The following is a 19,986-nucleotide window of genomic DNA, read 5'->3' on the forward strand; positions in this document are numbered from 1 at the left end:
CCGACAACAAAAACCATGGATTTTTTCCAACAGATGTTGGCTCAAACTTGTCTTGCATACACACGGTCGGACAAAGTTGTCGGAAAATCTGATCGTTCTGAACGCGGTAACGTAAAACACGTACGTCGGGACTATAAACGGGTCAGTAGCCAATAGCTTTCATCTCTTTATTTATTCTGAGCATGCGTGGCACTTTGTGCGTCGGATTTGTGTACACACGATTGGAATTTCCGACAACGGATTTTGTTGTCGGAAAATTTTATAGCCTGCTCTCAAACTTTGTGTGTCGGAAATTCCTTTGGAAAATGTGTGATGGAGCCTACACACGATCGGAATTTCCGACAACAAGGTCCTATCACACATTTTCCGTCGGAAAATCCTATCGTGTGTACAGGGCATAATGCCGCGTACACATGACCAGACTTTCCTGCAGAAAAGGTCTGACGGAATCATTTCATCGGATATTCTGATCGTGTGTGGGCTTCATCTGACTTTTTTTTCAAAAATTCTGACGAGCCTAGAAATAGAACACGTTTTAAATCTTTCTGATGGAATCAATTCCTATCGGGAAAATCGTTTGTCTGCATGCTATTCCGACGGATCAAAAATGACGCAAGGGCAGCTATTGGCTACTGAACTTCCTTTTTCTAGTCCTGTCATACGTCATCGCATTCTAAACAAACGGACTTTGGTGTGATCGTGTGTAGGCAAGTCCATTTCAGCGGAACTCCGTCGGAACTCCGTTGGAAAGACCGTCAGAGTTCATTCTGACGGAAAAAACGGTCGTGTGTACGCGGCATTAGCAAACTCTTTGTCATTTTCTCTGTGAGTAAATCTCTGAGATTCAATACTAGAGCAGTACAGTACAGTGTGAGAAACGTTTTCTGTTTACAGAATGTACCAACTGTAATAAAAAATATTTTCTCTTATTTTTATTTTGACAATTGACAAATTTGGTGAGCATTAATTAACTATGGTTTCATTGTGATTAATGTTTTGTGAATGGGATCATAAGGGACCTTTACAAGTTCATGAGGCTCAAGTGTAAAGAAATTTTACATAAACTCTCAACCTTTAAGGATTTATTAATTTTCTATTGGGCGACTGGGGGGCAACAAAAATCTGTGTACTTTCTGCTTAGGCTGAATTTTTGAATGGGGGACCAATAACAGTCCTGTGCCTTCTATACAGGCATACCCCACTTTTAAGTACACAATGGGGTTTATTTACTAAAGCTGGAAAGTGCAAAATCAGACTCACTTCTGCATAGAAATAAATGAGCTCCCTGGTTTTATTACCAAAGCTTAACTGAACAAGCTGGGGTTAGAAGCTCATTGGTTTCTATGAAGAAGTGAGTCTGATTTTGCACTTTACAGCTTTAGTAAATAAACCTCATTGTGTACTTAAAAGTGGGGTATTCCTGTACAAATAGATAGTACTTCCATTCTTCCAAACCCTCCAGCTACAAAGATTCAAATCCATATTAATACTTTAGGTTTCTACTTTGAGGTACATGGGGCATATACATTATTATTATTATTATTATTATGATGATACAGGATTGATATAACGCCAAAAGTTTGCTCAGCGCTTTACAAAATCAAGGCAGACCTTAAAGTTACAATACAATTTACATAGTTACATAATTGGTAAGGTTGAAAAAAGACACCAGTCCATCCAGTTCAACCTGTGTTGTATGGGTGTGCTTGTGTTTATGTCAATAGTACAATAGTACATTATATATCCCTGTATGTTGTAATCGTTAAGGCGCATCTAATAGTTTTTTGAAACTATCAACGCTCCCTGCTGTTACCACTGCTTGTGGAAGAGAATTCCACACCCTTACTGCTCTGACAGTAAAGAACCCTTCTCTTCCAATTTCAGTGAATGGCCACGTGTCTTTTTAAATTCCCTTTCGCAGAAAAGTTTTTTCCCTATTCTAGGGTCACCAGTACGGTATTTGTACATCGCTATCATATCTACTCTCAAGCATCTCCTCTCCAGAGAGAATAGTCTTTCCTCATAGCTGAGATCCTCTAGTACCTTTATTAGCTTTTGTGCCCTTCTCTGGACTCTCTCCAGTTCCAGCACATCTTTCTTGAGAACTGGTGCTCAGAACTGGACGGCATACTCAAGATGCGGCCAGACCAGAGTCTTGTAGGGCGGGAGAATTATCGTTTTATCTCTGGAGTGAATCCCCTTTTTAATGCATGATAATATTCTGTTGGCTTTGATTGAAGCAGCTGTAGTTGCCCACATTATTTTATTTAGGTCTTTTTGTAAGGTTTCCACATCCTGTGCATTGGTACAAGAGGAAACAAAGGGCCCTGCTAATCAGAGCTTACAATTTAAGAGGAAGGGAGGGTCAAGTGATACCAAAGATAATAACTGTGGGTGATGAGCTGATGGAGAAAGTAAAAACACAATGTATTAGTTAGAAGCATAGGCTTCTTTGAAGAGTTTTTAGGGATTGTCTAAAGATGGATAGATTAGGAGATAGTCGGACAGATTGGGGTAAGGAGTTCCAAAGCATGGGATAAGCTCAGGAGAAGTACTGGAAGTGAGCATGGGAGAAGGTGACAAGGTAGGTAGAGAACAGGAGGTCTTGGGAGGACTGAAGAGAGTGGTTTGGTTGATTCTTTGAGACCAGGTTAGTGATGTAGCTGGGGCAGAGTTGTACTTTGAGTTCTTGAGTACTTTGAATTTTATTCATTGGGTTGAAGCCAGTGGAGGGATTGGCAGAGAGAGGTGCTAGACACTGAATGGTTGGTAAGGTGGATGAGTCTGCCAGCAGCATTCATTATTGACTGAGGGGGGATAGCCTATGCAAAGATAATCCAATGAGGAGAGAGTTGCAGTGGTCGAGACAGGAGATAACCAGGGAGTGAATTAGAAGCTTTGTTATGTCATTGGTTAAAAGGGGGCATATTCTAGAGATGTTTGTGGAGGTGGCAAGATTTGGACAGGGATTGGATGTGGGCCTGAAAGGACAGTTCAGAGTCCAGGGTTACCCCAAGCACCCTGGCATGTGGGGCAGGACTGATAGTTGTGCCATTGATCTTGACAGAGAAGTCAGGTGAAGGGGCACGTGGGGGAGGAAATATAATGAGCTCAGTTTTGGATAGAGGAAGTGGTGTGACATCCAGTAATTTATGTCTGTTAGTAAATCAGTGATAAGTGAGGAAACTGATGGGGTGAGCTGAAGGGTAGAGAGGTAGAGTTGGGTGTCATCAGCATAGAAATGGTATTGGTAAATGGTATCAGCTGACCTAAGGAGGAGGTGTAGATCAAAAATAGGAGAGGACCAAGGACAGAACCTTGGGGGACCCCAACAGTAAGAGGAGTATGAGAGGAGGAAGTAGAGTTGTAAGTGACACTGAAGGTGCGGTGAGATAGGTAAGATTTGAACCAACGGAAAGTACAGTCATTGCTTTATACACTATTTCTTAAGAAGGCACTGATAGGTGCGTAAATACACAATTCTTGTCTTAATGGCAGTTAGCACCACCCCACTTAACAAAAGTTTATTTAAAAATCAACTGAGTCGTGTAAAAAATTATCGGCCGAACAGTAACTGTATCCTATCATTTACAGTCACTGCTTGGCTATTCAGACAGCCGAGGGTATAGCTGCTGAATACAATAGCCAGCATGGGGAGATTCCTCCATCCTGGCTGTTCAGAGTGGATGGGGGAATTGATTGATTTTATCTTATTCAGCTCTTGACCTGAATGGGAGGATATCCAGCCATATATATATAACTAGATTTTGTCACTGCTGTCAGCTACTCTGCCTGTAGAGACATGCCAATCTACAGATTTCTACATTTAATGCCATAACAAAAATATAGCAAAACAAAGAAGAATACTGTGAAACTCACATAAAAAATTATTTGAATTTAAACATTCCAATAATGACTAAAAAAGTACTTTATACACTTTATATGCTGTACTTACCCTTTAGGCCATACCAGTTTTTCTTTGTCCCACAAACGTATTACTATACATTTATTACTTGATATATGTTTTTCACTGCTGGGTATTGTTATATTATTATGGATATTTGTGAATTTAGAGCACACCAGTTTTTTTGTAGCTGGAAACATGCAGAATTTATTTATTATGGTTACTTTTAATATAAATGACCTTTCTGCAGTTAGTCTATGCAGAAGGCCAGCTAAGCAGGTGGTAGTGTGGGAACTGAGTATGGAAGTCCAGTCTAAATTTGAGCTAGATAACTCAGATTATAATAAATACTTCCAGATGGCAGCCTATCATTACCTTGAAGGCAAACTGTTAAACGCACATTGAAACGCCGGATGAGATATTGATTTGGCTAATATGTTTGTGTGACTGTCTAGAAAAGACAAACATGTATATATAAACTTGTTAAATTTATAATGTAAATAAGAATTATTCAGCTATTCATTAAAAGACATTATTTATTTATGGTGTATGTGATATATTCTCATACTTCAGATGGTTGCTGGAGTATTAACCATAATAGGTCCCTCTTGTTTGCCTTCATCTGGCACAGATACCCCAATTCATCATTTTTCCTGCTGTATATATAATACATAACTATAAGTAAAGCTATCCATAAATCTTATATAGTGGTGGTCACATTACTATATTGTTTTTCTTTATGCATGTATTATGTTAACCACTTTGCTTACTGGGTATTTAAACCCCCTTCCTGCCCAGGCCAATTTTCAGCTTTCAGCACTGTCGCACTTTGAATGATGATTGTGCGGTCATGCTATACTGTACCCATATGAAATTTTTATAATTTTTTTTCAAACAAATAGAGCTTTCTTTTGGTGGTATTTAATCACCACTGGGGTTTTTATTTTTTGCTAAACAAACAAAAAAAGACCAAAAATGTAAAAAAAACACTTTTCATAGTTCGTTTCATAAAATTTTGCAAACAGGTAATTTTTCTCCTTCATTGATGTGCGCTGATGAGGCTGTACTGATGGGCACTGATGAGGTTGCACTGATGGGCAATGATAGGCAGCACTAATGGGCTCTAATAAGGCAGCACTGATGGGCACTAATAGGTGGCACTGATAAGGCTGCACTGATGAGGTTGCACTGATAGGCGGCACTGAAGGACACTGATAGGTGGCACTGATAGGAGGCACTAATAGCCACTGGTATAGGACATTGATAGGCAGCACTGGTGGTGAGGCACTGATGGTCACTGATAGATGGCATGGGTGGGCACTGATAGGTGGCACTGGTAGGTGGTACTGGTGGGCACTGCTCAGCAGTGCTGATATGCACTGGTAGGTGGCACTGGTGGGCACTGGTATGTGGCACTGGTGGGTGCTGCTTAGCAGCAGTGTGTCTGGAGTGTGCAGGACTGATGTCCCGTTTACTCCAGGTGGTAATCGGCTGTCAGCGTGAGGGAAAAAAAGCCGATTACCGGCTCTGTTTACATCACATGATCAGCTGTCAGCTGATCACATGGTAAGGGGCCGGGATCCGGCCCCTTACTCCGATCTGTGATCAGCCGAGTCTCATTGACTCGCCGACCACAGAGCAAGCTGCGCATGCCCCACAGGGGGCGCACAGGCAGCTCATGCATGGGAGGATGTGCATGGACGCCCTCCCGGCAATTTAGGCCTACGCTGTAGCCGTCTTTCGGCTATAGTGCGGGCAGGAAGAGGTTAAGGAGTAAAAAATAAAATGGTAGGTTTTTTAAATAGATTTTTAAATATAAAATAGTATTGCACATTTACCTTTTTGCAGCGGACAGCTGGTGAGCATATTCTGCATCTTTGTTTCAAATAGTTGGTTTACCGTTGAGCTGTGATGGAAAGCCTAACAGGATCTCAGGTTACATATACACTGCTGAATGAATAAGCTAAATTACTCAGAGGAAGGACAAACCTCCTAAAATAAATAATAAGTACCAAAAAAAAAGTGGGTTATTGCCCAAAAGCTAGCAATAAACGTGTTACTGACACAGATAGTATTTTTGGATTAAAGGCTAAGTTCACCTTTTTTTTCAAAATTCCAGCTTCCCTATGCACCAATACAAGGCCGTCTTTAATTTTGATTGGGCCCTGGGCAAACATTTTCTTGCCCCCCCCCCCCCCCCCCCCTCCATTCTGAGACATACAAAAAATAGCAGGTAGACTCAAAATCAGTTTACTGCAGCAGATAACACAGCGATTGCAATTGTTTGCCAGAGGTTACAGCCGATCCTTACTGCTCACTGGCTGGTTTCTAGAGGTTACAACACATAATTTCTGCTTGCCGATTGGTTGCTAGAGGTTAATGTACATTATTAGCGCTCACTAATTGGTTGCTAGGGGTTACAGCACATCATTACCACTTACTGATTGGTTGCTAGAGTTTAAAGCAGATCACTACTGTTCGCTGATTGGTTGCTAGAGGTTAATGCACATCATTACCTCTCACTGAGCAGTGGAGCAATCCCAAATAATTGATCAAGTAAAGGGGCACATTAATAAACATACTACAGGAGAGTGTCAGAGAGTGGAGACATACTACAGGAGACAATCAGAGACTGTGGACATACTGCAGGAGACAATCAGAGACTGCGGACATACTGCAGGAGACAATCAGAGACTGCGGACATACTGCAGGAGACAATCAGAGACTGTGGACATACTGCAGGAGATTACCAGAGACTGCGGACATACTGAAGGAGACAAAGACTACGGACATACTGCAGGAGACAATCAGAGACTGCGGACATACTGCAGGAGATTACCAGAGACTGTGGACATACTGCAGGAGATTACCAGAGACTGTGGACATACTGCAGGAGACAATCAGAGACTGCGGACATACTGCAGGAGACAATCAGAGACTGCGGACATACTGCAGGAGACAATCAGAGACTGCGGACATACTGCAGGAGACAATCAGAGGCTGCGGACATACTGCAGGAGAAAATCAGAGACTGCGGACATACTGCAGGAGACAATCAGAGACTGCGGACATACTGCGGGAGACAATCAGAGACTGCGGACATACTGCAGGAGACAATCAGAGACTGCGGACATACTGCAGGAGACAATCAGAGACTGCGGACATACTGCAGGAGATTACCAGAGACTGCGGACATACTGCAGGAGACAAAGACTACGGACATACTGCAGGAGACAATCAGAGACTGCGGACATACTGCAGGAGACAATCAGAGACTGCGGACATACTGCAGGAGATAATCAGAGACTGCAGATCATACTGCAGGAGACAATCAGAGACTGCGGACATACTGCAGGAGACAATCAGAGACTGCGGACATACTGCAGGAGACAATCAGAGACTGCGGACATACTGAAGGAGACAATCAGAGACTGCGGACATACTGCAGGAGACAATCAGAGACTGTGGACATACTGCAGGAGATTACCAGAGACTGCGGACATACTGCAGGAGACAATAAAAGTTCTCTGACCATACAGGTGATGGTCAGAGAACTTTCAGCAACGCACAGCTTTACAGTTGAATAACACAGCTCAGGGTTTAAACATTCAGGCATTTTATGGGTGTAAGGACATACCTGGCCAGCCAAACTAACTACATACATTCAGGTGTGTGGGCGGGGCTTCCACTCTCTGCTCTCACTACAACAGCCGGGAGCGCCACTGACACTTTGTTGGGGGGCCCGTGCTACCCGTGAATTGGGGCCCCGATGACAGCTTTGCAGAGTGCACAGAGGACAGGAGGATGTATTCCCACGCTAGCCAGCTGAGAGGGGCGGGGCCAGATGCTCCACTGATGCTCTGACCCTGCCCATGTGCAGCCTGTGTACTCGGAATAGAGCATCTGTAGTGAGAGCCAGTGATCGGAGTGGGAGTGTCATTGGAGCTCCCGGCCCCACCCCCGGACCTCTGTATTCACCAGCCAGTATAGAGGAGGCGGGGCCGGGAGCTCCACTGACGCTCCCACTCCGATCACTGGCTCTCACTACAGATGCTCTTTTCCGAGTATACAGGCTGCACGTAGGCGGGGTCAGAGCGTCAGTGGAGCTCCCGGCCCCGACCCCTCTCAGCTGGCTAGCACGGAATACATCCTCCTGTATCCTCTGTGTGCTCTGCAAAGCTGTCTTTGGGGCCCCAATTCACAGCTAGCGCGGGCCCCCCAACAAAGATTGGGCCCAGGGCAAGTGCCCCGTTTGCCCTGCGCTAAAGAGGGCCCTGCACCAATATACCATGAATGTCCCTCTGATGCAGAAAAGAAAAAGCTTTCTCTATCTTTTAGAGCAGAGATGTAACTAGAACCTTCAGGGCCCGGGTGCAAGAAACCATAAAGGGCCCCCCTGACCTCCAGCTGAGGGCGCACCCATGGTGGCGGAACGCCAGAGCCCGGTTGCAAGTGCGATTTTTGGGACCCTGGTAGTTCCACCACTGGTGTCAGTATTTTTTTAAATTTATTACCATTTTATTTATTTTTTCACAATTTTATTTAATTTTTAAAATTTTTAGGAGCCCATTGGGGGGGGGGCTTGGGTGAGATATCATATGTAGATATTTACCAGCACACCAGGGATCGTCAATTTCGTCCAAACGTTTTTTTATTCAAGAAAGATCACAAAACGATGTAGTGCAACTTTTCGGAGCCACGCAGGACCCCTTTGTCAGACATGTGATGAGGCATGGAATGAGTGGCAGTGGTGGGGGGAGGAATGAGTGGCAGCGGTGCGACTGCTCTGACTCTGGTAGTTCCGCCACTGTTTTAGAGTATGCGTTACCTCAACCTCCAGTGTTTCCACCTCTGCTGTTTCATGCTTCTCCGATGCAAACATTGTCAGTGATCACCATTCTCACTAAATAACAACTATTGATTGCTTTGTACTTTCTTCTTGTATAGATTGTTCATTTGGTAAAGTGTGCAGGAGCCGAGCAGTCACATAACAGCCTATGTGTAGCAGAGCGGTATTATTGAAAACAGGAGAAGTGTGTCCCTGGAAGTCTGTAGAGCTCACCCTACACTATACAATTTTTTTGTACAATAACTTCTAGTTCCACTATCAGCTATGTAGTGCAAGGGCCTGCCTGATAGGATACAGAGTGATTGGTTCGGCTGGCTTCTGATGGACGTGCATGCTGGAAAACCAGCAGCTGACCGACTCCTGATCAGCGCTTTCAGCCAATGGCAGAGAGCTCTGATTGGAGTGTTCTAGCGGAGGGACATACCAGCTCAGTGGGGGAGATCGCTGGACTAACCTTGCATGGATAGTATAGCGGCTTCAACTGGAGCTGACAGTTTTTTTCTGTACAACCCGCTGGATTACACAACAAAAAACTGTAGTGTGTACCTGGCTTTATCATAAAGAAGATTGAGAGAAGATTGAGAGCGTATAGTGTATGGCCCCCTTTATACATCTAAAATTAACTAGTTGCACTTTCTGTACCATTAATTGTTAACAGGACCCCAAAAGTGGAAGCAAACGTATATTTAGTTGTGTAGCAGCAAAGTCTTTAACCTCTTCCAGACTAATGAGGACATTCAAGGCCAAAGACAGCTGTCATCTTTCAATATGTAGTGAGTTGTGAGGCATAGTGGGCGTAAAGATGGTGAAAGTCATTGGGCACCAGACACTTCTTGCATGCAAAAGAGGTTTTATTTCTTTTAACAGTCCTTTTTATCATTTTGAAAGGAGAGAGGTTTAGGGCCATGACACCCTTCAGTAGTTACAATTTCAATTGGCAGACTCAGAGACTTCAATAGGAGGACAGCCGTACAGGGAAAGGCCCCAGCAAGGCACCACTTCTGCACGTGCAGAATTGCTGTCTCTTATGGCAACAGTACTTAAGTGTTTCTAACACAAAGTTCAACAGTTCTCTCAGCTTCACTACAACATCTACTTGTAGTTCTTCAGCCCCTTGAGCTCATAGTCTCTCACTGGACTCTCTGATTCACTGACTCTGAATCCCATGAGCTCCTCAGGGCTTTTGCCATGGTAACACCCTCAAGCGTCACTCACGCTTCCATGCTGGGTACCTAGCGTGGCACTCCAGATACTCCTCAAACTTCACCCCTGCTAACCTGCTCGGTCCCTGGCTTGACACACAAGGCTGCTCTGCAAGCGTCATCTCTGCTGGCTGGGTCCCTGACTTGATCACTGCCTGAAGTTTCCCAATTCTCCATTGTGCCTGTTTGGTGAGAATTATTCTCCGGTACTTGCTTCAGTTACTCACTGTGGTCCCTGGTAAAGGCGATTGGTCCCTTAGTGGTGACAGCTTGCTCTCCACCTCTGACCAGGACAGGTTCTCCAGCCGGCAGAACCGTCACTTTTGGTTGGACTGTAAGCCGCAGTCCCAACCGGGCGTTGCCCTCTTACTTCTAGATAGGCCCTTACACAGCCTGACAGACAGATGCCCCCAGGATAGGCCCAATCTCTGGCCTAGCAGCCCGGGGCGTATGACACACATCCACCTAGACAGCCGTCAGGGTGGCACAGAACAGAGATCACCTGACCTCACCCGAATATATAGGTTCTCCCAGCAGGCCAAGGGATTCAAGAAAACCCCTGCGCATTGGCTGCGATACCTCATATACCCATGACCTGACCTTGGGATGCACTTCTCATATCTAGTGTACCACCAAGTTCCCGGCCACCTTATGGTAGAAGAGAAAAGTGCAACAAGGCCAAACTTGGGGGAAAATCAATCTCTAACAACTAACTGCAGTAGCTACTCCTGACAAGGAATTTGGTGAGGAGCTCCCTGACTTAACCCCAGAGCTCTACAGTTGCATATAGGGTAGCCCTTTGAAATCAATTGAAATCAATAGGCTGCCCTATGTGTGTTGTGGGAAAAATACACGAAAAAAAGTGCACTCCCACTACACTGTAATGCCCCGTACACACGGTCGGATTTTCCGATGGAAAATGTCCGATCGGAGTGTGTTGTCGGACATTCCGACCATGTGTGGGCTCCATCGGACATTTTCCATCGGATTTTCCGACACACAAAGTTTGGGAGCAGGCTATAAAATTTTCCGACAACAAAATCCGATCGCGTCAATTCCGACCGTGTGTGGCCTGTTCCGACGCTCAAAGTGCCACGCATGCTCAGAAGAAATTCCACACGGAACAGCTCGGTCTGGTAAAATTAGCGTTCACAATGGATACAGCATTTTCGTCACGCTGCAATGTTAAAAATGGTTTTATACAGCGCACTCTCTTCTTCTTTATAATGTGACAAGAATTAAGTAGTTTTGCTGCTCATATTCACACACACTTCTCACAAACTTATTTTTTTTTTCTTGGGATTCCCTGAATATATTGTTATTTGTCACATCTGACATAATTTTTTTTTTTTTTTTTTTATTTAAAGCCATTTTTCTTTTAGATTTTATGTTTGTATTTTTTCAAAGGCTGATCTTTGTTTAATGTTATTTTTAGTTTTACTCCAGAATATTTTTGTGTGTGTTTTGTGTGTCAAGTTACCACAACACCATTGATATCTTTTATTATTTAATCTCAAGGAGAGTGTTTGTTGTTGGTGTCCCTTGTTAATTTCACATTGTATTTTTGAAATGTACCTGAATCCTCACAAACAAACTGTCCTTTTTGAAGTAAAACACACATAGGCAAGTATAATTCAAACCAAAATTCTTTTATTAAGGGCTCAGAAGCAAACAAAGAGGGAGGCAATGCTGGATAAACAGGAGAAATTAGCGAATCCTGGGACCCCCAGGGCAGACATCAATTCTTGAACATCAAAATTGGTGGCCTGAGGAGTCCATATGTAAGGGGGGGCAGTCTGGTCCAGAAGTCCCAGAGATCCGGATAGCAGCAGATGACATCTGTGTCCCCAGGCTGTGGTACCACAAGAGGCTGCATCTTTTGGCCGACCAGACTGGATCCAGGGTCCTCACTTTCTGGTCTTTCTTCCACGCTTCCTTCCTGGCTGTGGCTCTGCTGTTGGAGATGTGGCAGGAGGAGGAGTAGGACCTGGAGGAGGAGGAGGACAAGGAGGACCTGGAGGAGAAGGAGGAGGAGGAGGAGGACCTTGAGGAGGAGGAGGAGGAGGACCTGCAGGAGGAGGAGGAGGACCATGTGTGAGTTCACAAAGGTGTGTATCAGATGTAATTTGGGCCCTCATCCCCTTATTAAGAGCCTCCAATATTAAGGACTCACACATGAGTTGTTGTCCCTCCTCCATCCTCTGCATTTTACAGGCAATGATGGCAGCGAAGTCATCCTTCATGGTGTGCGGTGCTCCCAGGGTATCTGTAGCCCTCCAAAAGAGGCCTATGGCAGCCTCCTCTAGGGCACTCCTCCTCCTGCCACTTTCTCTTTCCAGGTGTAGGGGAGGGACCGGCATATCAGGCAGCCTGCTCGGCCCGGCCACCTCCTGGCTGAGACTTCCCTGTGTATGAAAAAGGGACATGGTTTTAGTTTTTGCATCATCAATCACAATCATAAATTAGTACTCCAAACTAACATCTAGTTAACATCATTGATTGGACAACCAGCAATATTTAGAGGAATGCTATACCTGGCTCAATCTGGGCTCCTCCACATGTTGTTGCCTGGAAGGCCCAGGTTGGGCGTCAGAAGCCTCAGCTGGAGGGGAAGAAAGTGTGGAAGGAAAACTGGAGAGTGATGACCTGGGTTCAGTCTGGCCTGCCAGAAAATGCAGCCTGTCATAGTACCACATCCTGGGGACATAGATGTCATCTGCTGCTCCGGATCTCTATGAATCCTGGACTTTCTGGCGCTCCCTTACATATGTGCTCCTCAGGCCACCAATTAGGATCTTCAAATATGTGATGTCTGCCGTGGGGATCACCTGCTTCACAATTTCCAACAATTGATCCAGCACTGCCTTCCTCTTTGTTTGGTTCCTGTAATGTGGGTGGTTGATCTCCCACAGACAAGGCAGCTCCCTGAACATGTCAATGAATATTGCCATGAAGTCATTATCTTGAAAGATATCCATTTTCACTGCAAGACACAACACAAGACAAACCCTAATGTCAGGCCAAACTCTCCTAATCTTGTTACAATATAGGCCTCAATGTAGAAGCAGTATAGGCACAAGTATGTCTCTTACCTTCGTTCTTAGGATCTGCGCCTCCAATGCTCCTTCCTCCACTCACAGATCGTACGTAATTACGCACGTGTGGTACGCTTTAGACACACTGCGCATGCGTGTAACTCCGCCCGCCCCTGACGTTCTTTCTAGTCTATTCCCCGCCCCTTTTCGTTCTGCGCAGTGGGGGAAGAGCACATGGCGGATACACAGCAGGTGCGTGCTAATTACAGGAACGAGGAGGAGGAGGAAAGCCCGGATCCGGACACGTCCCGATCCAGAAGGAGAAGATTTAAGGCCACAAATATGTCCTTTGGGGAGATGTTGGAGATGGTGGACATCCTGAAGAAGGCGACTATGATGGAAAGTATGGACCTTACCCCAACCCCAATATCAGAAAAGCCAAGATCATTGTGAAAGTGGTCAAAAGTCTGCACCGGAATTTCGGGGTACGACGATCGAAAGATCAGCTCAGGAAGCGGTGGTCGGACCTGAAATTAAGAGAGCCCGAGCAGTACAGAAAGATCCGGAGAGTGCTGCAAAAAAGTAAGTAGTTGTGCTGTGTTCCTATTCTTTTTGTCTTTATTACGTTCGTGCTGCTCCATATGCTTTTCTTAATTGTTGTACAGTTTAAAATGGCAATTTTAATGTTCATGGGCCCATTATTCGTTCGTATCAAACATTTTTATTTCGGCCTCTAAAACACCATTGTTTAGGCCATATGCATTTTCCTACATTTTTTAGGGACTACTTGGATGAAAAATATTTGGTTGTGCAGATGGCTTTGTTACTAGAATGAAATGCAAACTAGATTCTGTGTAAGGAGAGGACACTGAGGAGCTGTTTTCACATCTGGACACTGGAGCACTAGTGTGGGACATAAGAACACCATTTTTATTGGGGGGGGGGGGCACACAGGTGCTCCAGTGTTTACTATAGGGGGGTCTCCATCTGTGAAGCTTGTACAAAACAGGTAAAGTTTTGCAGGTTGACAAAGGACACTAAAAAAGCTACATCTTGGAACTCTGCTAAAATTGACAATTGTACCCCACTTCCAAGCAATGTTTCCTATTTATAGTTCTGCCATCAAATATCTGTGTGCTAATTATACCATTTTTGTTTTACATAGGGGAGAAAAGACTTGGAGGACACCCCTCATCCAAGGAGACCAGAGACCCCCCACCTCTGGAAGAAGGGGAAATACCCCAAACACAAGCTGAGCAGGAGGAGGAAGAAGATGTGGTGGAAATTGGCACCACAACAGGTGAGTGTCTGTGACCACAGACTCAGGTAAGAGATGGATGCTGGCAGATTTTTGATACCTGTTTTTGTTTGGTTTCTCTCTTTTTAGGTGATCGTGATGTTATGGATCAAGATCCTTTTACATCAGAAAGAGCCCAGATCCTGATCGGGGAGATCATGGGGTGTAATTTAGAATTAGAAAACCTCAAGAAAAAAATCAATGATGTTATTCAAAAAAATAATAACATCATTGATGTTTTGGGGCAAATTTAAAACCCCACAAAATCACTTTCTTTTTTTGTTTGCTACAATCTTAAAAATTTTTGTGCGATGTTTCGAAAAGCCAAATTTGGAGGATGCACACAGTGTGCCAACATGTGCTATCTGCCATTACGGGAGATCAATGGACGCATTTTGGGGGTGCAACCCCTTCCTCAATAATAAAGTAGCGGTGAGGAAGGGGTTGCTCACACAAAACACGTCCCTTGATCCCCCATGATGGCAGCTAGCACATGTTGACATTCATAAATTGGTGTGCATCTTCCAAATTTGGCTTTTCAAGGGGTGACTTCACCCCATCTGAACGCAATATCAAACACAGTTCCTAAATACTCATGTCTTATATTGCCTTCAAGTTTTACCATATGTGAACTTTGTAAGTTCAAGATTTTTGTCTTTCTTGTTGGTTTTACACAGGCCTGTTTTATCGTAAATGGACATTTCTATTTTTGATAATGCCACCCCAAAATTGTTCTACAACAAACATGTTGGTTTGTTTTAAAAACCTTTTCTAAATGCACATGTGATTGTGCAGGTATTAAAAAGTTTGTTAATCAAGAATGTGTGGATTATTGTCTCAACACTACAACACTTTTGTGGTGATGTAATTGCTGTTTTCTGAGAAAATGGTGGTTATTTCCTAAGGGCAAATCCTCTGCACTACAAGTGCAGTTTCAGTGCAGTTTCAAGTGCACTTGTAGTATAAAAAGTGTATACGCCTTTAGTAAATAACACCCAACAGTGCTTTGTATAAGGTTACACAATCACGCCATTTTCAGGACTCCCCACATTGCTGTCAGGGTCAGCTAAAACAAACACAAGCAGTAAATGTCACCAAAGATTAGCTTTTTTTTTTTTATTTGATAAATGCTTCAAAATTGTCTGGAATATTGATGGCCCCCCTACCCACAAAGAACTCAAGGTATCTTAACCGGACATCACGGGCACTCAGGGAGGGCAAGCCAGGACGGCCACTTTCAAGCGCCGTCAGGGTTGTATCATGTAGAATTCCAGCCTCAGGCCCAACTGAGCCAGCATAGTTGGCAGAATGTTTGTGTAAAAAGTTATGGAGAACACAGCACGCCAGGATTAGATGATTAAGTTTATACTCCGCCATATGGATGGGTGTCAGAATAGACGGAACCGGCTGGCCAGGATTCCAAATGTGTTCTCAACCACTCTTCTGGCTCTGGCCAGCCGGTAATTAAAAACCCTCTGTTCCGGGGAGAGGGTCCTCATCGGGAATGGCCGCATAAGGTGGTCCCCCAGCGCAAATGCTTCATCCGCAACGAAGACGAATGGAAGAGTCCTTCCACATTGTCCTCTGGAGGTGGCAAGTCCAAGCTGCCATTCTGGAGACGCCTGTAGAACTCCGTCTCGGCGATGACTCCACCATCGGACATCCAGCCATTCTTCCCCACGTCCACATACAAGAAGTCGTAATTAGCCGACACCACCGCCAACATCACAATACTATTGAACCCCTTATAGTTGAAATAGTACGACCCCGAGTTGGGTGGTGGGACGATGTGGACGTGTTTCCCATCAATTGCCCCTCCGCAGTTAGGAAAGTCCCACCGCTGGGCAAAGTGGGAGGCCACAGTCTGCCATTCCTGTGGCGTGGAAGGAAACTGTTGAGGAAAACAAAAATAAATTACTATTTTTGCACATAAACATGGCAAGCAGATTAGGCACAAACATTCTTGGCCAACCTCCAGATATCATTTATTAAGGGGAAATTAACACCAAAGTATAAGGTACACCTATCATATCCCCCCCCCCCCCCCATGGGCCATTTCTAACATTATGGGGGGGTGGAATCTTGGACAGGTAACCCTCTTCACTTCATTGAGAGACGAATGCCTAAATACAGGGTATTACTTGGAACAGCCTCTCCTTAGTTACACTATTGGCAGCCCACTGGACAGGTAAGAAGTGTCATAATACAAAGATATAAATACACACTGTACACATTTGAGGACATTTGGACATTCTGATATTACCTATCAAGATAATAATAGAATACAAAAAATGTAAACAGTACCATTGGAAAGTATACAGGCAGGCCCTTGCACTACATGCTTTGGGGAATTCATCCATAAATCTGACCAGTAAAGAGATGGGTATAGTGTGTATGGGTTTGGCAAAGCCAGTAGATAGATGATTGAGGATAGATAGAGAATTGGGATCAGCTGACTTAGCAGTTGGGGGGAGGGAGGGTTTAGAAAAATGTTTTGGGGACACTACAAAAAAAGCTTCTGGCACTCTGCCTGAATTTAAAGCACAAATCACATTTCTAAACATTTTAGGGGGGGGGGGTTGGGGTAAAGCACTACTATGGAGCTGATAAAATACATTGTTAAGTTACTACACGAGGTTAATATAGGGGCAGGAGAGCATGTTGGGGAGGTAAGTGAAGGCAGATATGTATGAAGGACTAAAAAAATAATTACATAAAAATCCAGCATGCATGAGGACAAAGAGGACATTCACAACATATTACAATTATGGTAATTAGGGAATGAGGAAAGAAATACAATATCTTAGCAAACATTCAATACAATAAAATGTGATATTAAAGGATAAAAATCTTCATATACTCCTTCTGCAGGACCTGGATGATGGCAGAACAGGTCTCTGGGATGATGATCCCCAGAGCCTGGGGGGAGATGCCTGTCGAGAACTTGAGGTCCTGCAGGCTTCTCCCTGTCACCAAGTACCGCAGGGTAGCGACGAGCCTCTGCTCCGGAGTGATGGCTTGCCTCATGAAGGTATCCTGCCTGCTGATATAGTGGGTCAGCGAAGCCAGCAGACGGTGAAATACGGGGTCCGTCATCCTGAGAAATTTCCTGAAATCATCAGGATTATTCTCACGGATCTCACGGAGCAAAGGCATATGAGAGAACTGGTCACGCTGAAGCAACCAATTCTTGGTCCATGAACTCCTCCCCACCCGGTTCATGTACTGGACTTGTGTCAAGGTCAGGACCCCAACACCAAGCCCCCGCACAGCACGAACTCTACGAGGAGTACGTATACGCAACATGGCTAGAAAACAGTCGGCTGCTCAGAATGAAGTAACAGAACGCACTGAAGAACAGCAAGGTCTGTGAAGAGCGACCTGAAAAACAGTAACGAACGAACAAGAACACAATGACTAATTAAAGTCACGCGGAACTTGCTTGCACGCACTGAAGAGTAGATACAAACCCACAAGCACAAACTGAACGGCAGAAAACAATCTGAAAGCCACGAGTCTGAAAAAGCGCGAATCGTCTCTCACCAAACTTTTACTAACATGGGATTAGCAAAAGGAGCCCAAAGGGTGCCGCGCTTGGTTCTGAACCGGCCTTTTCTAGTCTCGTCATACGTGGTTGACGTCACCGCGTTGTTGGCGATCGGAAATTCCGACAACTTTGTGCGACCGTGTGTATGCAAAACAATTTTGAGCCAACATCCGTCGGAAAAAATCCTAGGATTTTGTTATCGGAATGTCCGAACAAAGTCCGACCGTGTGTACGGGACATAAGAATGAGGCTTGAAAGTGAAATTGGTCTGTTTATACCATCCCCCTCCCTGAGCTGAAGCTGGAGTACAAGAACATTGACTGCTGAATGTCTCCCTCCCATGTACTTGTGTAACCATATCCATACACTATACAATCTGATTGTACAATCTCTGTACAATTTCCTTTAGATTTATCAAAACTATGGAAAGGAAAAACCCACCTGAACAATCCATTCAATGTGTATCAAATCAGGCAGGCCCTTGCACTAAATAGCCAATGGTAGATCCAAAGGAGATTGTACAATCAGATTGTACAGTGTATGGCCACCTTGAGGCTGGGTTCACACTAATGCCCTGTACACACGGTCGGACTTTCCGATGGAAAAAGTGCGATCGGATTGTGTTGTTGATAATTCCGATCGTGTGTGGGCTCCATCGGACTTTTTCCGTCTGAATTTCCAAAACACAAAGTTTGAGAGCAGGATATAAAATTTTCCGACAACAAAATCCGATCGTTTAAATTCCAATCGTGTGTAAACAAATCCGATGCACAAAGTGCCACGCATGCTCAGAATAAATTAGGAGACGAAAGCTATTGGCTATGTTTATAGTCCCGACATACGGGTTTTACATCACCGCGTTCAGAACGATTGGATTTTCCGACAACTTTTGTGACCGTGTGGATGCAAGACAAGTTTGGCCCAAAATCCGTCAGAAAAAATTTGATGGATTTTGTTGTCGGAATGTCCGATTAATGTCCGATCGTGTGTACAGGGCATAAGACCCCTTTCACACTGAGGCGTTTTTCAGGCGCTTTAGCGCTAAAAATAGCGCTGTAAAGTGCCTGAAAGAAGCCTCAGCTGCAAACCCAGTGTGAAAGGCCGAGTGCTTTCACACTGGGGCGCTGCGCTGACAGGTAGGGTGCCCACGTGTCCCGGATTGCCCGGGACTGTCCCGCAATTGCCATCTCTGTCCCTGGTCACCTTCATTCCAGGACAATACAGTGTCCTGGAATGAAATTGAGGTCACACTGCAGCCATCACCTACTAACTAGTAATTACATTTCTCTACACTTCCAGAACTGGTTGGTAGGGCCGGCCCCCACAGAGTCTCAATCTCTCAGACAGTGAGGCCGGGAGAAAGGCCCGCGCTTAGTGCTGCACTGCTGTCTCCACCCTCCTTGGCACCTCCTCCTTCTCCGGCGCCCAGCAGCAAGCAGCAGGGACTGGCCTGATCTTCACTTTCCAGGCAGTGTCTCCTCTCCACCCACCTCCTTCCTCGGCACCTGCGGCCTGGCGCCCAGCAGCATGCAGAGGGAGTGACAGCAGCTGGGACTGGTCATCTGGTGTCTGTCCTGTGTGCTGCTGCTGTATCAGATCGATGGCTGCCCGAGTGCCTGACTTCTCCTCCTTTCGCCCACAGCCCGACTCACTATCTGAGGGATCACTCAGAGTCACCAGAGGGAATATTGCAACTTGGAAGGTGAGGGAAAAAAGTAATGAAGAAGAAGAAGGTGACAGTCATACAAGTGGACACTGGACAGTAATGAAGGTGACACAGGGGAACATGGGTGACAAGTGATACAGCTGTGGGAGGCAAGTGGCATACTGCATCTGGTGGCAAGCCATGGGTGGCAAATGGCACACTGCATCTGCTGGCAAGCTATGGGTGACAAGTGGCACACTGCATCTGGTGGCAAGCTATGGGTGGCAAGTGCCACACTGCATCTGGTGGCAAGTGGCACACTGCATTGGTGGCAGGCTACGGGTGGCAAGTGGCACACTGCATCTGGTGGCAGGATACAGGTGGCAAGTGGCACACTGCATCTGGTGGCAGGATACGGGTGGCAAGTAACACACTGCATCTGGACTATGGGTAGCAAGTGGCACACTGTAACTGGTGGCAGACTATGGGTGGCAAGTGGCACACTGC

The sequence above is a fragment of the Aquarana catesbeiana genome, linkage group LG11 (genome assembly GCF_042186555.1).
Source record: "Aquarana catesbeiana isolate 2022-GZ linkage group LG11, ASM4218655v1, whole genome shotgun sequence".
Taxonomy (NCBI): Eukaryota; Metazoa; Chordata; class Amphibia; order Anura; family Ranidae; genus Aquarana; species Aquarana catesbeiana.